This window comes from Bombina bombina, chromosome 9, assembly GCF_027579735.1.
Source record: "Bombina bombina isolate aBomBom1 chromosome 9, aBomBom1.pri, whole genome shotgun sequence".
NCBI lineage: Eukaryota > Metazoa > Chordata > Amphibia > Anura > Bombinatoridae > Bombina > Bombina bombina.
In genome coordinates, this window is record NC_069507.1 from 163,858,203 (window position 1) to 163,864,301 (window position 6,099).

The following is a 6,099-nucleotide window of genomic DNA, read 5'->3' on the forward strand; positions in this document are numbered from 1 at the left end:
GATTTTTTTACCAAAGGTAGTTTTCTCAGAAAACATCAATAGAGAAATTGGATTTCCTTCTCTTTGTCCTAATCCTCAGAATTCGGCTTTTACATCATTTGGATTTGGTTCAAGTTTTATTTTCAGGCTAATATGAAATGTATGCAAGGTTCTAGTTTGTTTATTCATTTCTCAGGTCCACTGAAGAATCAGAAGGCCTTGGACATTACTTTGGCTTTGTAGTTAAAGTTTTTAATCCGCAAGGCTTACTTGGTGAGAAAATCTCCCGAAAGTATATTACTGTTCATTCTACCAGATCAGTTTCTACTTCCTGGGCTTTCAAAAAACATAATTTATGCTTACCTGATAAATGTATTTCTCTTGTGGTGTATCCAGTCCACGGATCATCCATTACTTGTGGGATATTCTCATTCCCAACAGGAAGTTGCAAGAGGACACCCACAGCAGAGCTGTCTATATAGCTCCTCCCCTAACTGCCATATCCAGTCATTCGACCGAAAACAAACAGTGAAAGGAGAAAAAATAGGGTGCAGTGGTGACTGTAGTTTAAAATTAAAAAATACCTGCCTTAAAATGACAGGGCGGGCCGTGGACTGGATACACCACAAGAGAAATAAATTTATCAGGTAAGCATAAATTATTATAAGGTTCTAGTTTGTTTATTCATTTCTCAGGTCCACTGAAGGATCAGAAGGCCTTGGACATTACTTTGGCTTTGTAGTTAAAGTTTTTAATCCGCAAGGCTTACTTGGTGAGAAAATCTCCCGAAAGTATATTACTGTTCATTCTACCAGATCAGTTTCTACTTCCTGGGCTTTCAAAAAACATAATTTATGCTTACCTGATAAATGTATTTCTCTTGTAAGGTGTATCCAGTCCACGGATCATCCATTACTTGTGGGATACCAATACCAAAGCTAAAGTACACGGATGAAGGGAGGGACAAGGCAGGTACTTAAACGGAAGGTACCACTGCCTGTAAAACCTTTCTCCCAAAAATAGCCTCCGAAGAAGCAAAAGTATCAAATTTGTAGAATTTTGAAAAAGTATGAAGCGAAGACCAAGTCGCCGCCTTGCAAATCTGTTCAACAGAAGCCTCATTTTAAAGGCCCATGTGGAAGCCACAGCTCTAGTAGAATGAGCTGTAATCCATTCTGGAGGCTGCTGGCCAGCAGTCTCGTAGGCTAAGCGGATTATGCTTCTTAGCCAAAAAGAAAGAGAGGTTGCCGAAGCCTTTTGACCTCTCCTCTGTCCAGAGTAGACAACAAACAAAGCAGATGTTTGACGAAAATCTTTAGTAGCTTGTAAGTAAAACTTTAAAGCACGAATCACGTCCAGATTGTGTAATAGACGTTCCTTCTTTGAAGAAGGATTAGGACACAAAGACGGAACAACAATCTCTTGATTGATATTCTTATTAGATACCACCTTAGGTAAAAACCCAGGTTTGGTACGCAGAACTACCTTATCTGCATGGAAGATCAGATAAGGAGAATCACATTGTAAGGCAGATAACTCGGAAACTCTACGAGCCGAGGAAATAGCTACCAAAAAAAGAACTTTCCAAGATAAAAGTTTGATATCTATGGAATGAAGAGGTTCAAACGGAACCCCCTGAAGAACTTTAAGAACCAAATTTAAACTCCATGGTGGAGCAACAGGTTTAAACACAGGCTTGATTCTAACTAAAGCCTGACAAAATGCCTGAACGTCTGGGACATCCGCCAGACGCTTGTGCAAAAGAATAGATAGCGCAGAAATCTGTCCCTTATTGGAGAAAAGATAATATCCTGGATTCACACCAATAAAGATATTTACGCCATATCTTATGATAGATTTTCCTGGTGACAGGCTTTCGTGCCTGAATTAAGGTATCAATGACTGACTCGGAGAAACCACGCTTTGATAAAATCAAGCGTTCAATCTCCAGGCAGTCAGCCTCAGAGAAATTAGATTTGGATGGTTGAAAGGACCTTGAAGTAGAAGGTCCTGTCTCAGCGGCAGAGTCCATGGTGGAAAGGATGACATGTCCACCAGATCTGCATACCAAGTCCTGCGTGGCCACGCAGGCGCTATCAAGATCACTGATGCTCTCTCCTGCTTGATTTTGGCAATCAGACGAGGGAGCAGAGGAAACGGTGGAAACACATAAGCCAGGTTGAAGGACCAAGGCGCTGCTAGAGCATCAATCAGCGTTGCCTTGGGGTCCCTGGACCTGGATCCGTAACAAGGAAGCTTGGCGTTTTGGCGAGACGCCATGAGATCCAGTTCTGGTTTGCCCCAACGAAGAACCAATTGTGCAAACACCTCCGGATGGAGTTCCCACTCCCCCGGATGAAAAGTCTGTCGACTTAGAAAATCCGCCTCCCACCTGGGATATGGATAGCTGATAGGTGGCAAGAGTGAATCTCTGCCCAGGGAATTATCTTTGAGACTTCTAACATTGCTAGGGAACTCCTTGTTCCCCCTTGATGGTTGATGTAAGCCACAGTCGTGATGTTGTCCGACTGAAATCTGATGAACCTCATTGTCGCTAGATGAGGCCAAGCCTGAAGAGCATTGAATATCGCTCTTAGTTCCAAAATGTTTATTGGAAGGAGTGACTCCTCCTGAGTCCACGATCCCTGAGCCTTCAGGGAGTTCCAGACTGCACCCCAACCTAGAAGGCTGGCATCTGTCGTTACAATTGTCCAATCTGGCCTGCGAAAGGTCATACCTTTGGACAGATGGACCCGAGATAGCCACCAGAGAAGAGAATCCCTGGTCTCTTGATCCAGATTTAGTAGAGGGGACAAATCTGTGTAATCCCCATTCCACTGACTGAGCATGCAGAGTTGCAGCGGTCTTAGATGTAGGCGTGCAAACGGCACTATGTCCATTGCCGCTACCATTAAGCCGATTACTTCCATGCACTGAGCCACCGAAGGGCGAGGAATGTAATAAAGAACACGGCAGGAATTTAGAAGTTTTGATAACCTGGACTCCGTCAGAATCTATCAGAGTCCCTAGGAAGGAAACTCTTGTGAGGGGGATAAAGAACTCTTTTCCTCGTTCACCTTCCACCCATGCAACCTCAGAAATGCCAACACTATGTCCGTATGAGACTTGGCAATTTGGAAGTTTGACGCCTGAATCAGGATGGCATCTAAATAAGGGGCCACTGCTATGCCCCGCGGCCTTAGGACCGCCAGAAGCGACCCCAGAACCTTCGTAAAAATTCTTGGGGCTGTAGCTAACCCAAAGGGAAGAGCTACAAACTGGTAATCCCTGTCTAGAAAGGCAAACCTGAGAAACCGATGATGATCTTTGTGTATCGGAATGTGAAGATAAGCATCCTTTAAATCCACTGAAGTCATGTATTGACCCTCCTGGATCATAGGTAGGATGGTACGAATAGTCTCCATCTTGAATGATGGAACTCTGAGGAATTTGTTTAAGATCTTTAGATCCAAAATTGGTCTGAAGGTTCCCTCTTTTTTGGGAACTACAAACAGATTTGAGTAAAATCCCTGTCCCTGTTCCTCCTTTGGAACTGGATGGATCACTCCCATAACTAGGAGGTCTTGTACACAGTGTAAGAATGCCTCTCTCTTTATCTGGTTTGCAGATAATTGTGAAAGGTGAAATCTCCCTTTTGGGGGGGAAGCCTTGAAGTCCAGAAGATATCCCTGGGATATAATTTCCAATGCCCAGGGATCCTGGACATCTCTTGCCCACGCCTGGGCGAAGAGCGAAAGTCTGCCCCCTACTAGATCCGTTACCGGATAGGGGGCCATTCCTTCATGCTGTCTTAGAGGCAGCAGCAGGCTTTTTGGCCTGCTTACCCTTGTTCCAGGTCTGGTTAGGTCTCCAGACTGAGCAAAAGTTCCCTCTTGTTTTGCATTAGAGGAAGTTGATGCTGCACTTGCCTTGAAGTTTCGAAAGGCACGCAAATTAGACTGTTTGGCCCTTGATCCTATCCTGAGGAAGGGCATGACCTTTTCCTCCAGTGATAACAGCAATAATCTCCTTCAAACCAGGCCCGAATAGGGTCTGCCCCTTGAAGGGAATGTTAAGCAGCTTAGACTTTGAAGTAACGTCAGCTGACCATGATTTAAGCCATAGCGCTCTGCGCGCCTGGATAGCAAAACCAGAATTCTTAGCCGTTAGTTTAGTCAAATGAACAATGGCATCAGAAACAAAAGAATTGGCTAGCTTAAGTGCTCTAAGCTTGTCAAGTATGTCATCCAATGGAGTAGCTACCTGTAAAGCCTCTTCCAGAGACTCAAACCAGAAGGCCGCAACAGCAGTGACAGGAGCAATGCATGCAAGGGGCTGTAGGATAAAACCTTGTTGAATAAACATTTTCTTAAGGTAACCCTCTAACTTTTTATCCATTGGATCTAAGAAAGCACAACTGTCCTCGACAGGGATAGTAGTACGCTTTGCTAGAGTAGAAACTGCTCCCTGTCTGCCATAAGTCCCGTGTGGTGGCGTCTATTGGAAACATTTTTCTAAAAATAGGAGGGGGATAGAACGGCACACCTGGTCTATCCCATTCCTTAGTAATAATTTCTGTAAACCTTTTAGGTATTGGAAAAACATCAGTGCACACCGGCACTGCATAGTATTTATCCAGTCTACACAATTTCTCTGGCACTGCAACTGTATCACAGTCATTCAGAGCAGCTAAAACCTCCCTGAGTAACACGCGGAGGTGTTCAAGCTTAAATTTAAATGTAGAAATATCAGAATCAGGTTGCATCATCTTCCCTGAGTCAGAAACATCACCCACAGAAAGCTCTCCTTTTTCAGCTTCTGCATATTGTGAGGCAGTATCAGACATAGCTCTTAAAGCGTCAGTATGCTCTGTATTTCGTCTAACTCCAGAGCTATCTCGCTTTCCTCTAAACTCAGGTAGTCTGGCTAATACCGCTGACAGTGTATTATCCATGACTGCCGCCATGTCTTGTAAAGTAAACGCTATGGGCGCCCTAGATGTACTTGGCGCCATTTGAGCGTGAGTCCCTTGAGCGTGAGTCAAAGGATCTGACACGTGGGGAGAGTTAGTCGGCATAACTTCCCCCTCGTCAGATTCCTCTGGTGATAAATTTTTTAAAGACAGAATATGATCTTTATTGCTTAAAGTGAAATCAGTACATTTGGTACACATTCTAAGAGGGGGCTCCACAATGGCTTTTAAACATAATGAACAAGGAGTTTCCTCTATGTCAGACATGTTTATACAGACTAGCAATGAGACTAGCAAGCTTGGAAAACACTTTAAATCAAGTTAACAAGCAAATATAATAAACGGTACTGTGCCTTTAAGAGAAACAAATTTTGTCAGAATTTAAAAAACAGTGAAAAAGGCAGTAAATCAAACGAAATTTTTACAGTGTGTATAATAAGCTAACAGAGCATTGCACCCACTTGCAAATGGAGAGATTAACCCCTTAGTTCAAAAAACGGATCAAAAAAACAATATAAACGTTTTTTAACAGCCTACCTTCCCCAACAAACGATTTTGGAAAGCCTAAGAGCCCTTTAGAGATGTCCTATGGCATTCAGGGGACTCCTGGAGGAAGCTGGATGTCTCAGTCTGTAAAAGTTACTGCGCAAAAAAGCGCTAAATTAGGCCCCTCCCACTCATAGTAACACAGCCTCAGGAAACTGTTTCTAGGCAAATTTAAGCCAGCCATGTGGAAAAAACTAGGCACCAATAAAGTTTTATCACCAAAGTATATATAAAAACGTTTAAACATGCCAGCAAACATTTTATATTGTAAATATAAAAGAGTATTACCTCAGAAAGTAAGCATGATACCAGTCGCTATTAAATCACTGTATTCAGGCTTACCTTACATAAATTTGGCATCAGCAGCATTTTCTAGCATTCACATCTTCTAGAAAAATCTTAACTGCACATACCTCATAGCAGGATAACCTGCACGCCATTCCCCCCCTGAAGTTATCTCTCTCTTCAGTCATGTGTGAGAACAGCAATGGATCTTAGTTACAACCTGCTAAGATCATAGAAATCACAGGCAGATTCTATTTTTCTGCCTGGAACAAAATAGTACAACTCCGGTACCATTTAAAAATAATAAACTTTTGATT